This window comes from Anomaloglossus baeobatrachus, chromosome 5 (genome assembly GCF_048569485.1).
Source record: "Anomaloglossus baeobatrachus isolate aAnoBae1 chromosome 5, aAnoBae1.hap1, whole genome shotgun sequence".
Taxonomy (NCBI): domain Eukaryota; kingdom Metazoa; phylum Chordata; class Amphibia; order Anura; family Aromobatidae; genus Anomaloglossus; species Anomaloglossus baeobatrachus.
Window position 1 is genome coordinate 251,973,268 of NC_134357.1, and position 19,007 is coordinate 251,992,274.

General features: G+C 44.9%; 1 protein-coding gene across 1 annotated transcript in view; it reads left to right on the top strand.

The window, feature by feature from the left end:
• Positions 1–873: 873 nt before the first annotated feature.
• Positions 874–19,007, top strand: part of LOC142309913 (uncharacterized) — a 98,951-nt gene continuing 80,817 nt past the window's right edge. Inside the window, exon 1 of the mRNA XM_075347379.1 lies at positions 874–927. The gene's annotated coding sequence lies outside the window, so the exon portion shown is untranslated. The remainder of the gene's footprint in view (positions 928–19,007) is intronic.

Sequence of the window (19,007 nt, forward strand, 5' to 3'; positions counted from 1 at the left end):
GGGATTACACCAGGGAGGATGATGGAGGAGGACAGGGGTCGTGGTAGTCCCCGTTGGTGCCCCAGCGCTGGGCGACGGCGCTGGTAAAGGAGAGGCAGAAACAGGGGCTGCGGTTCCAGGTCTTTTACTCACAAGTAGATCAGGCGCTGCCCCAGAGTACCAATCTTTGTCACAATGGGCTCCAGCTGATCCCGGATAGTCGGCAGTCACCGCCGGTGCCCGTGAAAGTCTTTTAGTGGTGTCCCTCCAGGTTGCTCCTGCTCCAACCCACGGGCCCAAAAAGAGAGAAACACTAACTCCTGTTGTCAGTGCTAGAAGTTATCCCAAGCTGTGCCCAGGAAGGTTCTGCTGTAAGTGTGTTGGTTGCGCCTACTTCTACCCCATTGGTGCCCGCCCCCAGTGGTTGTCCTAGCGACTTGGAAAGTCCCATGCTTTGTGATGGCTCACCTCCCTGTCTGCCCTAGTCCAACTTCCTGTGAGTAAGCACTTACTGTTGTATGTGTGTGTTTTGTGAAGGCACCGGCAGTTAACCCTCCCCTGACCCGGGATAGATATTACCCCTGAAAATTGGTGTAATATCATACCAAACAAGAGGGATGGTGGGCGCACTTGGTTCTACTCAAACTTTTTGACTTGCTAAAATTTTGGAAACACCTGCCAGAATCTTGGCAAAAAAACACCTTCATGAATTGGTCTGTAAGTATTCTCTGAAACAGTTCAGAATAAAACATACTTGGCTGCCATTGTGCAGCCGGGCTCTGATTCATGCTGCTGTAGTTTGGGCATCATCGATCTTGTGACAGGATACCTTTAATCATTGATTTTTTTATCTCAAATGTAATGGAGGCATGCAATAAAACAGGCTGAGGAAAGCAGACATTGCACTGTGAGGTTTACATTACTAGTGACGAGATCAAAGGTCCATATGTGAGTATCGTTAACTGTAACAGTTTATTTTTACTACAATATAGACTTGTACATTAATTGATTTACCTATATATCTTATGGCAAAACAGAATGTATTTGGAGCTGTAAAACAACAGATAAATCTATAATACTTCGATTCATGTCTCCCTCACATTGCCAGCTGTCCAAGGAGCTGAGATATGGAGGGTTATTTGCTGGAGTCCTAATAATTGCAGACATCAAGGGTTATTCCTAACAGTAAAGTTCTTTTAAATTAATTTCCATTCTGTTCATTTTGAAGAAAAACTTTGGGTGAAATCAATATTTTCTATATGTTACAGTAGCGGTTTACAGTGATTAACCCACTAACAATTCAATGTATGGCCTCATAAATGTCTGAAATATGTAACAAGAAGTGGATTAATGAGATTAACAGATTACTATTGTGTGGACTGGATTTACAGTGAATACTGTATTTTAAAATGAAAAATACATTGACTAGACACCAAATAATAACTGTTATATCCAATGATAGCAGGCTATATTGGTGTAATGCATGTCAGGTGTGTGTCCTCAATCTGTAAGAAAAGAAATCTTATCCAGAAGTGGGAGACTTGTAGAGTACTAACAGAGTTACCTTGATTTTCATGGGTGGATTCGGCTTCATTGTTTGATTAATATATTCGTTTTTACATATAGACATCAGCAGAAATGTCCAATGGGTGGTGGTAGAAGGGTTTTTGAGTTTCTGAAATTGTAGGATTTCCGTAACATCATGGATTTTTCAATTTTTAGAAATTTGAATTTGGAAGGATAATTTTAAGTTTAGGAGTAGGGATGATTGAATACCTCAAATATTCGGCTTCGCGAATATTTTCCGAATACCTCGCCGCTATTCGCGAATATTCGATGCGCAATGTAAGTCTATGGGAAACCCGAATAACAACTATTCAGAACTATTCGGGCTACCCAAAGACTTACATTGCGCATTGAATAGTCGAATAGTGGCGAGGTATTCGGAAAATATTCGCGAAGCCGAATAATCAAAGTATTCGATCATCCCTATTTAGGAGCCATCTTGAAGGATGTTAGGCTGCTTTCACATTGTGTTTTTACCTACGTTCAGTGGTTCCGTTGGAGCTTCCGCCCGAACACCCCATGCAAAACGGACAAGTCTGGGTGTTCACCTGCAGAAAGTGTATACACCTAAAAATGGTGCAAGACAGAGCACACGCTGACTCCGTCTGCTCTATTATAGTCAATTGCCCCGTCGGCACATGAGTCCAAAACCTGTTTTGTGGGCGTCTTCAGACAGAAGCTCCGACGGGACCACTGAACGTAGGTAAGAACACAGTGTGAAGGGGCCCTTAGACAATGTAGATGATTATATTTAAATCTTGCCTTTAGACTTTAAAAATAAACTGTTATCAGGTTTCCATATAATAGGCATTGGGACCCAGTTGTGGAGCTTTTTAAGCTTTTTAATCCATAACAAGCCGTGTTTATCACACAGATGTAGCACCCACAGGGCAAGGGGTTAACCTTACTGGCAATGCCCGATTTCGTGGCCCCGAGGCATAAAATAAAAAGAGGAGTAGAAAGATGGGGATGATTTGTCTCGTGACGCCACCTGTGGTAAGCGGCCAGGGATTAACCGCCGCTGCTGTCGCTGTCCTCCGGGGCGGATGGTTGTAGCAGCAAAGAAGATTCTGCTCCCCACAGGTGGAGCAGGCACCAAGGAGGATAATGAGGGAAGTAGTGGCCGTTGGCGCCGAAGCTCGGGACGCCGGCGCCGGCAAGGACAGGCGGATTCAGTTTCTGCAGTTTCAAGGTTTCTTTAACAACAAAAAGAAACAGACGTGCCAATGAGGGATCACTAGACATGCAGTTTGGAAAAAAGTAATTTACATTTTTTTTAAAAACTTTATAAAATCCCACAAACAACACCAAGGTTATCAGTAGCAACCATAGACAAAACAGACTAAAAACCTTTAAAAAACATATAACAAATACACAATGTATCACACAGGTCTGAACAGGCTAAAAAGAAAAACAAGGTGCTATGATTAACATGCAGTAATATACAAAGTAAACTCTAGGGAACAAATATGCTCAACATGCAAAGGTTCATAGATTCACAAAATGAAATAAAACCTTAGTGGCAAAAAATAGAAATGCATGAAACCTCCTGTCTGATCAGCACAAAGCAAAGTTTAGTGCATGACACCCAACGGGGAGTCAAATGGACAAAGTAAATGGCTCTAATAAGGCACATAGAAATTACGTGGAACAATATAAATTGCCATGAAAGAGCAAACTACTGCCCCAAAGCAAAGACATGAATGCATAAATACCCTGCCAGCCATGTAAGAGCTGCCGCAGATCCAGGTGATCCCCAACCCCACGTGTATCATCACGCTAGGTGACTTTATGATTAGCCGCCACTGCTGACACTGTCCTCCAGGGCGCATGGTTGTAGCAGCAAAGATGGTTCTGCTCCCTACAGGTGGTGCAGGCCCGGGGGGGGATGATGAGGGGAGTAGTGGCCTGTTATGATCCGGTAACCGTGGAAGATTACAAAAATCTCCCATTGGTGAAAAAACACCAAGAAACAAGTATAGTTGGAACCTGGGCTGACCGCAAGCACCTGACTATCAGACCACAGTAGAAGTGGCAGTGGAGCGTTCCTAAAAAACCTAGACGCCACGTCACAGCCTAAGAAACTAGCTACACCTCACAGAATGAAGTGAGGAAAACTACCTTGCCTCAGAGCAGTCCCCAAAGGAGTAGGTAGCCCCCCACATACAAAGATTACGGTGATATAGGAAAACACAATACTCAAATAGGAAAAATAGATTTAGAAAAGGCCCAACTAACTTGATACAAAGAAAAGGAAAGGAACTGATTGTGGTCAGTGCAAAATCCCTATGAAAAAATACCAAACTCCTGATAGTAAAAATGGCCCTGGAGGTCATACGACCTCACCCCCACTATATCAGGTACTCCTGTAAATAATGGGAGACCAAAATACCAAAAGAACACAAATACAGAAGAGAAAATAAACAAATCAGACATGGATAAAAATCCCTTTTCCTGCAGGAAAGCCAGCACAGGGGAAACACCCATGCTCACAACACAACTGTAACAAAACTTCACCTGCAAGAAAATAGATACAAAGTAGAACAAGGAAAAACAACACCCTAAGGTGTAAACCAGAAAGCAAGGCGAAAACTGAAACTTATCTGCAGAAGTCTTGCTCAGGGATACAGGGAAGGACAAATCTCCAGGCCAGGAACAGAAGCTGAGGAAAATACAATTATAACCGGCGCCCGCAGGGCCGAAAGTGCTCTCCTATATAGACCAGACTTGTCTGCAATAGGACTTCCCCAATTCCCAATTAACACCGACACCTGTCTGAGTCACAAGCTCAGATTCAACTCCACTACCATTCCTGGCCACCGGAGGGAGCTCCAGAACAGCACCCACACAGATGACATTCACAACAGTGGCCATTGGCGCCGAAGCACGAGGCGCTGGAGCTGGCGAGGACAGGCAATCACAGTCTCTGCGGTTTCAAGGTTTCTTTACTCACAGTCCCGGTTGCGACTCCCGGTGTACCGGTCTCCACCGTGCTGGGTCCCAGCCTATCCCGAGCAATTCGAGGTCACCGCCGGTGTTCCCACTGTGAGTCCTTTCTGGACGGGGTTCTTCCAATCCTGGTGTATGTGGAATGTGGAATGGGCTGTGGGTGTTTCCTGGACTCTCCGCAGAGCCTGGAATCCCATGTAGCTGTAGAGAACCCGGGCTGAGCTACCTGCTCCAAGCCGCGGGTCCTATGGCGCTCCCAGAAGTGTGAGGTATTAGAAGATTGGACCGAGGTCCCAACTGTGTCCTTCACCCCAAGCTGTGCTCGGGGTTGGCTGCCTAAGTGTGAAGATGCTCCTTCCCTTTCCCCCAAGTGGTGTCCGCCCCCCAGGTGGTTGTCTAGTGACCAGGAAAGTCCCATACTTCGTGATGGCCACCTTCCTATCTAACCAAGGCCATCCCCCTGATGGGAAAGCACCTAACTGTGTAATTTGTGAATGTGAGAAACACTAGCGATTAACCCCTTCTTACCCGGGATGAGTACTGCACCTTAAGTGAGATGCAGTACCCTGTGGCGATTGAAGCCTCAGGGGTGCCACATACCTCCACAGCAAATCAAAGCACTCTGGGGCTACAATACAACAGAATTAGAGTACCACAATTTTTGTTATATCAAGAATATTTTCTCTTTATGGGATGCAGCATCACATTAAACATTTCCAGCTGATATCGGTTAACAAGATGATCAAGTGCAACAAGGAAAACAAACATCAACATCTGCATAGAAAAACAGTTATTCTTGCTTGGCTGCTGTGAGGCCAGAGGGCTGGTCCCAGCCCCCTCGCTATGGACACTCAAGGGATGTCCTCTAGCAAAATGTCCTGCTTTGTTACAACAACGACATTAGCATGTCTATGGTGTCAGGAGCGGGTTTCTCCTCAGGAGCAGCCCTGGTAAAACATTCTGCAGAGGCTGGATTTCAATTACCTCAGTCTTTCCTCCATCACAGGGTTCTAGAGGTTTATATTGGAGAAAGCAGGGAATCAAAAGTCCTGGACAAAAATATTCACGATATATAGGAAAATGGCACAATTGTGAATATCGAGTTAAAATATAACTTTTAATTATTCAGTTAAAACCTAAAGTGCCTAGAAATACATACAAATTACCACCGGATTACCCTAGTGGACATACAAGCAGTGTCGTCCTAGATAGGTCATTCAAATCTCTAGTCTGCCCAATTCAAACAAACTACGCAGGGGTATAAACCCCAAGGGCAAGGGTGCTCAGAAAAAATAGACCGGATTGTTGTAACTCATATAATAATCATCACTAGTAAAATGATCCAAATACTGTATATAAATCCAAGACAGTGGTCGTAGACTATTACATATGCTTGGGAAAAACATGGGGAAACCTAAATTATGACATTGGTACATTTTATTTAGTCATATACATAACCCCCATGTCCAAATATACAACATATTCATGAGCAGCAAACAAAAAGAAAGATCTCACCCGATAAGATGATCTCGATGCCCGTCATAGCATTCTTGTCACATAGGCGGAGTGAAAGGGAAGGTTCTTAAGCCTGCTTTACACGTTGCAATATGTTGTGCGGTCGCATTTGCGATTGCACCTGCTCCCATCGTCTGTGCGGCACGAGCAATTTGTTGCCCGTGTCGCACAATCCTGCAACCCCCGTCACACGTACTTACCTTCCAAACGACCTCGCTGTGGGCCGCGAACATCCACTTCCTGAAGGGGGAGGGACGTCACAGTGACATCAAACAGCGGCCAGCCAATAGATGCGGAGGGGCGGAGATGAGTGGGGCGTAAACATCCCGCCCACCTCCTTCCTTCCACATTGCTGGAGGGACGCAGGTAAGCTGTGTTCATCGTTCCCGGGGTGTCACACGGAGCGATGTGTGCTGCCTCGGGAACATTGAACAACCGGACGCTCGATTTTTAGAAAATGAGCGACGTGTCAGCAATGAACGAGAAGGTGAGTATTTCTGCTCGTTCATAGCTATCACACGCTACGATATCACTAACGATGCCGGATGTGCGTCACTTACGATGTGACCCCCGCCGACATCTCGTTAGATATATCCTTGCATCTAAAGCCCGCTTTAGTCTGTTCAAAACTAGCTTACCCTAAACCCCAATAACACCCACCCTTACAAGAATGGTTCACAGCTAACACCTGGCTACTGTCCTTGAAAAACTATGCCTTTCAACGCGTTTCATCAACACACGTGGCTCATCAGGGGATTTGCATAAGTTCACGAAGAAAAGGGGGGTAAAGCTGGTGAAACACTATCCAGTGTAATGACGCCACTTGCCAGGAGAAAAAGAGTAGCAGATGTGCTTTGCTCTATTGGTTAATATTGGTGTGAGTGCAATGTGATTTTTTTTTCTCGCATTGCACTTGTAGCACCCAGGGATATGGGGTACTTGGTTTCGGGCAGTGTCTCTCTTGTTATGTGACGGTGGTGGCCGTTACCTGGTTCCGTGCCATGGGCCCTTTTTGTAATGGGGATATTTATAGGGGAAAATTTGATAATGTTCACTTGTGACACCACTTGCGGTGTTGCGGTTAAGTGTAGGGGGCTGCCGCTGCAGAATGTCTCTACTGGGGCTGGTGGTATTGGCAGCTAGAATGGTAGTCCCTCCACAAGTAGGGTTTTGCCCCAGAGGGTGTATGGTGCAGTGGGCGTTGGAAGAAGGCAGTCCACACAAGTATTCCGTGCAACTGGTTTACTCACTTTATGCAGATATTAACTGGTTGCCCGAGGCCGACTGGTTTCGCCTTCAGGTCCCCTTCATCACAGTGCCAGTTTGGTTCTCTGGTACCTTCTTTCCCTGCACCTGTCTCTGGTAAGTGGGTCCCCGTGGTATAGAACACTGGGGGTCCTTGTTTTGTGGTTTGTCCACTTCTGTCCGCCTGATGGTAGTGTGCACCCTGTGGGGTTGGAGTCTCTGTGACACCCCTGGACTATCGGGTCGTCACAGGGTATTGCACAATCAGTATCCACCTGCTTCTTGGTTTTGGGTCCCTAACCATATTGTGTTGCCTACATCAGCTAATCAAATCCTAGATACACCCTGCACCACACCCACCAAACACACCAGTGGACGGCTTGAGTGGAATCGAGTAGTTTACCTGTGGGGTTGGGGAGGGGAGGTGAGGAGTGAAAGTGAGAGGAGGTCGGGAGCGGGGCTCCTGGAACACTATCTAGGTGGCAGATGGTGGTCTGAGCCTAGAGAAGTCGGACCCCCAGTTGAAGGGGATTGTGGTAAGGGGTACGGGTTTGTCGAGGAGGACAGCCGGCGGCCTTGCACCATCACCGGTCCGGGTTTGAGGCACGACGGGGTACGTGGACCCTAGGTCAGGGAGTAGCTTCAGGCAACCCGATAATTTACCGGCGGAGAATGGAGCCTTCAAGATTCGTTCCCACCCAAAATCGGGGCACTAGCGGAACGAGGGGGATAGGATAGGACTTTCCAATCCAAAACGGTCCAGAAAATCCCAAGCGTGAGCCCTGAGAGAAAGCTCCCACACTTAGCCATAGTGGGGAGCGGGACCCGGAAAGTTTCACACTACCGGGACCACCAGAGAAGTAAACTCAAGAGGCAGGTCACGGATCACCAGGCAGCACCATTGGGGACGGGACCCGAACTAGCTCCCCTCAGCGGCACCGGCATCCAGAGACTTATTTTACCAGTTGTTGGTGTCTGTTTAATGGACTGAGTGAGTACTAAAGTGACCCCCTTGCACCCAATGGCATTCCCCTCAAACACCGAGTCCCGCGGTATTCGCCCCTACCCGTGAAGGGTTCTAACACCTGGCTGCCCCATTCCATCACCCCCGGGTACTCCCAACTGCAGTGGTGGTACTCCTAATTACCACATACCACGGGTGGCGTCACAAACTCTATAATATCCCTTGTAAATACCCCCTTCATTTGAGTGTCCGGAGACCCTCGAGCCACTGAGAACCCGGATCCAAGCAGCTCGGCTGCTGACACAGGAACAGCCCATGTCCACCTCCACCGTACTCCACCGGCAACCACTTCTCCTGAGAACCAGGTCACCATCAACCTGAGCCAGCACGTCACTTCTCTTTCACCTTTACACTCCTGCTGTCAACTCTCAACTCCACTAACTACTCTCCACAGTCTGCCCCTCCCACCTTTTCAACTAGGGATCTGAAATGGCACCACCTCTAGGCGGCCATCCATTGGTCCCACCCTAGCTGGGTACCATTGTATGGGGGATTGTTGGGGAAAACTGGGATTACCTGGGGTTTTGTTGGTACTGGCACTGGGGTTCTAAGTCCCTAAGGGGGTTGGCCCTGCATCCTTGTGGGGATGCAGAACCTTGTAGCACCCTGATGGTCTAAGGGGTGTTACATTCCCCCTTGGTTAATTCCAGCAGGTCCTTGGGTTGCAAGGTAAAACTGGCTACACTTCTGTTTTTTTTATTTTCACGTAAACATAACAGGTGTTCCCACACAGGTTCAACACTTTAAATGTTTCAACCTGAGGTATCCCTTCCTGCACCCACCACCCAAAGATCCTGGTCCCAGAACCCTTCTAAGGAGGAAGGCCACTGGTTTCACTAGCGACCAGGTCCGGACCATCTCTGTCCTGAACCTTTCCTGCATCCGACCTCCCCTGGTGGTGATGCTCACAGCAATATCCTCTGGATGGGTGTACCCTGGTGGGGCACAACCGGTGCAACTTTTGTACAAGACACAAGTTTGTGTTGGCTGCTGCCAGTCCGGCATCCTGGGTCCATTTTTATATCAACACATCAACTGGTAACTTTTTTCAATCTGGAACAGTCCAATGTTCAAACAACAAAACAATAAACAGTATTATTGGTAGCATATCAGGTCATGGCAACCCAGGTGCTGGGTAGGGGCCATCAGGTTCACTTGGCCTCCTGGTAAAGCACTCCAGGAACAAACACAACACATCCCTGGAGTCCGGTCCACAACCGGCGATGGAAGCGGTGTTGCCGGCGATGGTATGGCCTCGGGAAGCCGGGCTGGCTGGTGCTCCTAGACCAGATTGGAGATAGGTCCCCCCTCCGGGCGGGTCAGTAAAGTAAAGACGGTCTGCGTTCCTTCCTCCTGGCACTGCTCTGCGTGCACGACCCGGTTCTCGCGGGCCCACACTGCTGCCACCATTCTCCGCACCTATTCTTTCTAGTTCACGACCTGTTGAAGGGACTGTACCCGCACCCGGATGCAAAACCAGGCTAATTCTCCTTCCAGCCAGGCAGCGGTTCCCGGTACAGGACGGCTGGACTCCCAATCGTCTGGAGCAGCCATCCTGTTTTTCCTAGTGTCCAGAAACTTCTTGCGTCCCTGCACCAACGTCCGCTTTTACATCCTTGACGCTCCACTTGGTGTTCCTCACCACTCTCTCGCGGGACTTGAGCATCTCTGGGAACTTCCGGGTCAGGTTACTGCTTTCTTCTGCCCGCGCTTACAGGAGTCGTGGGTGGGATTTCTTTTCACGCCTTTTGGTCTGCTGTGGCGCAATTATTTTTCACAGCAAAATGGTGGCGTTTTTTCAGACAATAAAGTTCAGTCAATAAAACACAGTTTTTAAGGCACACGTCACCCGGTTTGACCGGGTCCAGTTCAATCCTGTTCGTGACGCCAGGAAAAAAGGGTTTTAGCACCCAGGGATATAGGGTACTCGGTTCTGGGCAGTGTCTCTCTTGTTATGTCACGGTCGTGGCCGTTACTTGGTTCCTTGCCCTGGGCCCTTTTCGTAATGGGGATATTTATAGGGGAGAATATGATAATATTCACTGTTGAGAATAAGTTTTCCAGTTTGGGGCTCTCTCTTGTGGTCAGTGCTGGCGGTGCAGTTGATTTGTGGAATGAAAGCCACATACCTGTGAAAGACTGGCAATCAGGGTCAGATTGGACTTTTTAACTGAGTAGTTTTCTCTTGTTATTTGCCGCTGCTCAATGGTCTTCTGTGTGTTAAGGACCTTCTGTAACCAGCTCTGCTCACTTCCAGATATCCTCTCAGATAAGTGGTCTTTGTACCTCTGCTGTTTGTTTTCCACTTTCTTGTTGTTTTTTTCTGCTTTGATACCAATGCTTGATTCCTATTTTGTCTGTGTGGAGTTCTTGGTGGAATGGGATCATTCAATGCTGGAAGTGTCTGTATACTTAGCTCCATGATTCTGCAAGGTATTGTGTTTGTTATGCTTGCTATTAATTCAGTCCCTAATCTATATTAGTGTTTTTGATATCACAGTAACTTCAGAGTGCTGATACAGTGGGGGAGAGGTTGTGTGACCTCAGGATTTTACCATATCAGAAGTGCTAATACTAGCGCCTTTTGGTCTGCTGTGGCGCAATTATTTTTCACAGCAAAATGGTGGCGTTTTTTCAGACAATAAAGTTCAGTCAATAAAACACAGTTTTTAAGGCACACGTCACCTGGTTTACAGTTGCAGACAGTGCTCCTTCCTATCCTTTCCTATAAAGATAGTTTGGGCCTCACCTTTGCTGAATCTGTTGTTTCTAGCTTTGTATTGTGTTTTTCTACATCACTGTAGCCTTTACATGTGATGGGCTATATATCTATCTTTGGGGACTGCTCCGAGGCAGATTAGCTTTCTTATATCTCTATCTGTGAGAATATTTAGTTCTCCTGCTGTGTCGAGATGACTAGGTCATCCTAGACTCGTCCCACGGCTACTTCTAGTTGTGTGTCAGGATTAGGTCTGCAATCCATTAAGGTTCCAGCCACTCTGTTACCATTTGGGATTCCGCATTTTTTGATCCTCCTCGGTCCCTGAATCATAACAGTTCACTTGTGACGCCACTTGCAGTGTTGCGGCTAAGTGTGGGGAGCTGCCGCTGCAGAATGTCTCTACTGGGGCTGGTGGTATTGTCAGCTAGAATGGTAGTCCCTCCACAAGTAGGGTTTGCCCCAGAGGGTGTATGGTGCAGTGGGTGTCAGAAAAGAGTAGTCCACACAAGTATTCAGTGCAACTCATTTACTCACTTTCTGCAGATGTTAACTGGTTGCCCAAGGCCGGCTGGTTTTGTCTTCAGGTCCCCTTCAACTCAGTGCCAGTTTGGTTCTCTGGTACCTTCTTCCCCTGCACCGGTCTCTGGTAAGTGGGTCCCCGTGGTATAAAACACTGGGGCCCCCGTTCTATGGTTTGTCCACTTCTGTCCACCTAATGGTAGCGTGAACCCTGTGGGGTTGGAGTCTCTGGTCCTGTCCCCGGTTCTCTCTTTGCTACTGAGTCTTCAGATTCTTTAGGGTCAGCAAGGTCCTTGATGGTCCCCTTTGCTGTGCAGGTGTTAACAGGTCATCGTGAAGCTCTTTCCTGTCTTAGGGTCCTGTACCCTGTCGGTGCATAGTTCCAGTAGTACTCCACGGTACTCCACCGGCAACCACTTCTCCTGGGTACCAGGTCACCGTCAACCTGAGCCAAGACGTCACTTCGCTTCCACCTTTACACTCTTGCTGTCAACTCTCAACTCCACTGACTACTCTCCACAGTCTGCCTCTGCCATCTGGTCAACTAGTGGACTGGAGTAGCTCCACCTCTAAGCGGCTATCCATTGGTCCCACCCTAGCTGGGTACCATTGTATGGGGGATTGTTGGGGAAAACTGGTATTATCAGGGGTTTTGTTGGTACCGGCACTGGGGTTCTGGGTCCCTAAGGGGTTTTGCCTTGCATCCTTGTGGGGATGCAGAACCTTGTAGATTTTATTTAGTCATATACATAACCCTCATGCCCAAATTTACAACATATTCATGAGCAGCAAACAAAAGGAAAGCTCTCACCCGATAAGATGATCTCGCTGCCCGTCACAGCATTCTTGTCACATAGGCGGAGTGAAAGGGAAGGTTTTTAGTCTGTTCAAACTTAGCTTACCCTAAACCCCAATAACACCCGCCCTTACAAGAATGGTCCACAGCTAACACCTGGCTACTGTCCTTGAAAACTCCCCTTATGCTTCCCAACGCGTTTCATCAGCACACGTGACTCATCAGGAGATTTGCATAAGTACAAGAAGAAAAGGGGGTTAAAGCTGGTGAAACACTGTCCAGTGTAATGACGCCAGTTGCTGTACTTAGCCAGCCTCTCAGACTGAAACCAATAGTCGTCATTGAGGTCAATGACCGCCGTGTTCTCACATCAAGTATCATGAGCGCCCACAACGTCACCACAAGTCACAGTCACGGGCTGTTAAAAACGCATGTCTATGCGCAGTCTGTGTGCCGTGCGTTTTTCTTGCACCCATTGATTTGTTTGAAGAGGTATGGAACCACTCGCAGCATGCTGTGATTTGTCCTGCTGCAGAAGATTTCAGGAGATAAAAGTAGCAGATGTGCTCTGCTCTATTGGTTAATATTGGTGCGAGTGCTATGTGATTGTTTCTCGCATTGCACTCACAGATTTTATACATCTTCTCTGTGTTGATATAAGCGTGCCGCAGACATGTGGCCCCGTCTTCATTGCTCTGAGCACCTCGTTTGTTGTTTTCCCACTGCTCTGTTTACTCTGTACCTACAGCTGTATAGTAGAGAAGCATTCATAGGGCTCACCAATGTCATAAAAAGCTGGCAGACTGGAATTCCAGCTCAAAAAGTATTAACCCCAAATTTCTAAAAAAATTCTCCTTTATTATATCAAAGCTAAAAAAGACTCATAGACATAAATACAAACAATGTCTCAACTGGAATCAGCCAATACAGGGGTAGATACATAACAATAATTCATCCTTCAATCACAGATCAATATACATTTCTCCTCCTAAACAGTTCCTCAGAGAGAAAAATTGCAATTTTTCAAGGATTTATATATGTTTCATACCGTTGTTCATATAAGATATTTTTAGAAAAACAACTATTAAACTCACCGTCACACAGTGGTTTAGGAGCTGAATACAGAGACAAAAAGATATTTTGTCTATATATCTAGTTCCAACCCCTATCCAGTTTTAGAGACCATATACCCACAATGATACAAGTGTCATCCCTGATAGCTCCTTTTGATGTATTTAATGACCGCTATTCAACATCCGGATCACATCCACAGCTGGTCGATTTTACAGAGGAGAAAACAGGGATAACTTTAAAACTAGGCACATCCTGGAATACCCATATAGTGTACATTCATCTACCGAACTGTTATTTTAGATGCCATGCACCTTATAGAATGCCAAAAGGTCATTCTCTACAGAACAGAGGCCTAATACTGGCTCAACGCCATCATCTGAACTGTTAGAAAAAAGATTTTTTTCAGCAAAGCAACAAACACATATATGCTAAAGATTACACAGAATAAGTCCAATAACCATAATTTGTTCCTTGATAAAATTCTTGATAGATGAGATATTTATCACATATGCCCTTGAGGTTAAAAAATAATATTCCTCTTCATAAAGATAGTTGATTTCAGACACATGATATGTCACAGGTTCCCTCCGGCAATGGCCACACACTCCGCGCTTGATAGCTTCACACTCCCGGCACACACCCTACACCTTACACCTCATTTCAGACACATGATATGTCACAGGTTCCTTCTGGTAATGGTTAGACCTCTGTGCTTGATAGCTTCACACTCTTGGGATACGCTTTACACCTTACACCTCGACGCGTTTCCCCTCTTGTATGATAGAGCCAAAGGGTTCATCAGGAGGTTTTATTGATCCATAAGTTCAATATCAATATTCAATATGGATCTAAAAGAGGAGGAGAGAAATATATACAATCTCTCAATAAAGGTGAGATACACTTCCTAACATATATATAAGAAGACTACACCATCAGGGTTTTACTCAAAATGAGGCTATAAATAGTCCCACTAGATACAAATTGCCCTATTCAATATACATATTCCCTACATCGATATAAGTCTACTCCTTACAAACAGACTGGAATTCCAGCTGCAGTTTACAAAAAGAGCTAAAGAGTTAATAATTTACAACGGCAACAAAGATCATGAGGAGCTGAAGAGGTAAAGTGGCTTGTCACAAGGGAAAAGTTCTAGGAATACACATTTCACTTTACAAATAAAGACCTTAGTCATACCAACTGTGTATGATATAATCCAGCTAATGTTTAATTTACCAAGATCATTTATGTCAAGAATAATTGGCAAATGTACGGTCATTGGTAAATTGCCAGGATGCACTTGCAGTGTAATGTCTGCCAATATAAATTTAAAAATCTATTAAATGTACCATTCTATGAGTAATACAGATGAGTAACAGTCCACAAGCTGAAAGATGGTCACATTATTTACCAGAAATTGACCCTTAAACTGTATGACTTGGGTCAAACGTCTTGGATATCCTTCCACAAGTTTCTCGGAATAGTTAGTAGGAATTTGAGCCCATTCCTCCTGACAGAACTGCTGTAACTGAGCCATGTTTGTAGGCCGCCTTGCTTGCACCTGCCTTTTAAGCTTGGCCCATAAATTTTCAATAGGATTGAGATAGGGGGTTTGTGATAGCCACTCCAAAACATTGACTTTGTTATTTTTAAGCCACTTTGTAACCAGTCTGCAGTATGCTTCGGATCATTGACCATTTGGAAGTCCTATATCCATCCAAGCTTTAAGTTCCTGGCTGATACCTTAAGATGTTGCTTCAGTATTGCCACATAATCTTCTTTCCTCATGATGCCATCTATTTTGTGAAGTGCACCAGTCTCTCCTGCAGCAAAACAACCCCAACAACATGATGCTATCGCCCCTGTGTTTCACAGTTGGAATGGTGTTCTTAGGTTTCAAACCTTCTCTCTTTTTCCTCCATATGTAACAATTCTCGTTATGTTCTAACAGTTCAATTTTAGTTGTATCAGACCACAGAACATGTCTCCAAAAATTAAGGTCTTTGTTCCTGTGTCTATTTGCAAACATTAATCAATTAATTGGAGTAATGGTTTCTTCCTGGTAGAGTGGCCTTTCAGCCTATGTTGATACAGTAACAAAATTTTAAGAATTAGAATCATCAGATCCATAATATGCAGTTACAGTGCATATACTATGGTCCCAACCAAAGACTTTACCTATAAATGACTAATAGTTTTTTATATAGAACATCAATTAAAAAAAATAAAAAAAAATAAATATATATATATATATATATATATATGTATATATACAGTGGATATATTTTTATATGATTTTCATATATATATATATATATATATATATATATATATATATATATATATATATATATATATATATATATATATATATACTGTTAGGTCCATAAATATTTGGACAGTGACACAATTTTCGCGAGTTGGGCTCTGCATGCCACCACATTGGATTTGAAATGAAATCTCTACAACAGAATTCAAGTGCAGATTGTAACGTTTAATTTGAAGGTTTGAACAAAAATATCTGATAGAAATTGTAGGATTTGTACACATTTCTTTACAAACACTCCACATTTTAGGAGGTCAAAAGTAATTGGACAAATAAACCAAACCCAAACAAAATATTTTTATTTTCAATATTTTGTTGCAAATCCTTTGGAGGCAATCACTGCCTTAGGTCTGGAACCCATGGACATCACCAAACGCTGGGTTTCCTCCTTCTTAATGCTTTGCCAGGCCTTTACAGCCGCAGCCTTCAGGTCTTGCTTGTTTGTGGGTCTTTCCGTCTTAAGTCTGGATTTGAGCAAGTGAAATGCATGCTCAATTGGGTTAAGATCTGGTGATTGACTTGGCCATTGCAGAATGTTCCCCTTTTTTGCACTCATGAACTCCTGGGTAGCTTTGGCTGTATGCTTGGGGTCATTGTCCATCTGTACTATGAAGCGCCGTCCGATCAACTTTGCGGCATTTGGCTGAATCTGGGCTGAAAGTATATCCCGGTACACTTCAGAATTCATACGGCTACTCTTGTCTGCTGTTATGTCATCAATAAACACAAGTGACCCAGTGCCATTGAAAGCCATGCATGCCCATGCCATCACGTTGCCTCCACCATGTTTTACAGAGGATGTGGTGTGCCTTGGATCATGTGCCATTCCCTTTCTTCTCCAAACTTTTTTCTTCCCATCATTCTGGTACAGGTTGATCTTTGTCTCATCTGTCCATAGAATACTTTTCTAGAACTGAGCTGGCTTCATGAGGTGTTTTTCAGCAAATTTAACTCTGGCCTGTCTATTTTTGGAATTGATGAATGGTTTGCATCTAGATGTGAACCCTTTGTATTTACTTTCATGGAGTCTTCTCTTTACTGTTGACTTAGAGACAGATACACCTACTTCACTGAGAGTGTTCTGGACTTCAGTTGATGTTGTGAACGGGTTCTTCTTCACCAAAGAAAGTATGCAGCGATCATCCACCACTGTTGTCATCCGTGGACGCCCAGGCCTTTTTGAGTTCCCAAGCTCACCAGTCAATTCCTTTTTTCTCAGAATGTACCCGACTGTTGATTTTGCTACTCCAAGCATGTCTGCTATCTCTCTGATGGATTTTTTCTTTTTTTTCAGCCTCAGGATGTTCTGCTTCACCTCAATTGAGAGTTCCTTAGACCGCATGTTGTCTGGTCACAGCAACAGCTTCCAAATGCAAAACCAAACACCTGTAATCAACCCCAGACCTTTTAATTACTTCATTGATTACGAGGGAGACGCCTTCAGAGTTAATTGTAGCCCTTAGAGTCCCTTGTCCAATTACTTTTGGTCCCTTGAAAAAGAGGAGGCTATGCATTACAGAGCTATGATTCCTAAACCCTTTCTCCGATTTGGATGTGAAAACTCTCATATTGCAGCTGGGAGTGTGCACTTTCAGCCCATATTATATATATAATTGTATTTCTGAACATGTTTTTGGAAACAGCTAAAATAACAAAACTTGTGTCACTGTCCAAATATTTCTGGACCTAACTGTATATACAGTGCCTACAAGTAGTATTCAACCCCCTGCAGATTTAGCAGGTTTACACATTCGGAATTAACTTGGCATTGTGACATTTGGATTGTAGATCAGCCTGGAAGTGTGAAATGCACTGCAGCAAAAAAGAATGTTATTTCTTTTTTTATTTTTTTTTTTACATTGTGAAAAGTTTATTCAGAGGGTCATTTATTATTCAACCCCTCAAACCACCAGAATTCTGTTTGGTTCCCCTAAAGTATTAAGAAGTATTTCAGGCACAAAGAACAATGAGCTTCACATGTTTGGATTAATTATCTCTTTTTCCCGCCTTTTCTGACTAATTAAGACCCTCCCCAAACTTGTGAACAGCACTCATACTTGGTCAACATGGGAAAGACAAAGGAGCATTCCAAGGCCATCAGAGACAAGATCGTGGAGGGTCACAAGGCTGGCAAGGGGTACAAAACCCTTTCCAAGGAGTTGGGCCTACCTGTCTCCACTGTTGGGAGCATCATCCGGAAGTTTAAGGCTTATGGAACTACTGTTAGCCTTCCACGGCCTGGACAGCCTTTTAAAGTTTCCACCCGTGCCGAGGCCAGGCTTGTCCGAAGAGTCAAGGCTAACCCAAGGACAACAAGGAAGGAGCTCCGGGAAGATCTCATGGCAGTGGGGACATTGGTTTCAGTCAATACCATAAGTAACGTACTCCACCGCAATGGTCTCCGTTCCAGACGAGCCCGTAAGGTACCTTTACTTTCAAAGCGTCATTTCAAGTCTCATCTACAGTTTGCTCATGATCACTTGGAGGACTCTGAGACAGACTGGTTCAAGGTTCTCTGGTCTGATGAGACCAAGATTGAGATCTTTGGTGCCAACCACACACGTGACATTTGGAGACTGGATGGCACTGCATACGACCCCAAGAATACCATCCCTACAGTCAAGCATGGTGGTGGCAGCATCATGCTGTGAAGCTGTTTCTCAGCCAAGGGGCCTGGCCATCTGGACCGCATCCATGGGAAGATGGATAGCACGGCCTACCTGGAGATTTTGGCCAAGAACCTCCGCTCCTCCATCAAGGATCTTAAGATGGGTCGTCATTTCATCTTCCAACAAGACAACGACCCAAAGCACAAAGCCAAGAAAACCAAAGCCTGGTTCAAGAGGGAAAAAATCAAGGTGTTGCAGTGGCCTAGTCAGTCTCCTGACCTTAACCCAATTGAAAACTTGTGGAAGGAGCTCAAGATTAAAGTCCACATGAGACACCCAAAGAACCTAGATAACTTGGAGAAGATCTCCATGGAGGAGTGGGCCAAGATAACTCCAGAGACCTGTGCCGGCCTGATCAGGTCTTATAAAAGACGATTATTAGCTGTAATTGCAAACAAGGGTTATTCCACAAAATATTAAACCTAGGGATTGAATAATAATTGACCCACACTTTTATGTTGAAAATGTATTAAAATTTAACTGAGCAACATAACTTGTTGGTTTGTAAGATTTATGCATCTGTTAATAAATCCTGCTCTTGTTTGAAGTTTGAAGGCTCTAACTTATTTGCATCTTATCAAACCTGCTAAATCTGCAGGGGGTTGAATACTACTTGTAGGCAC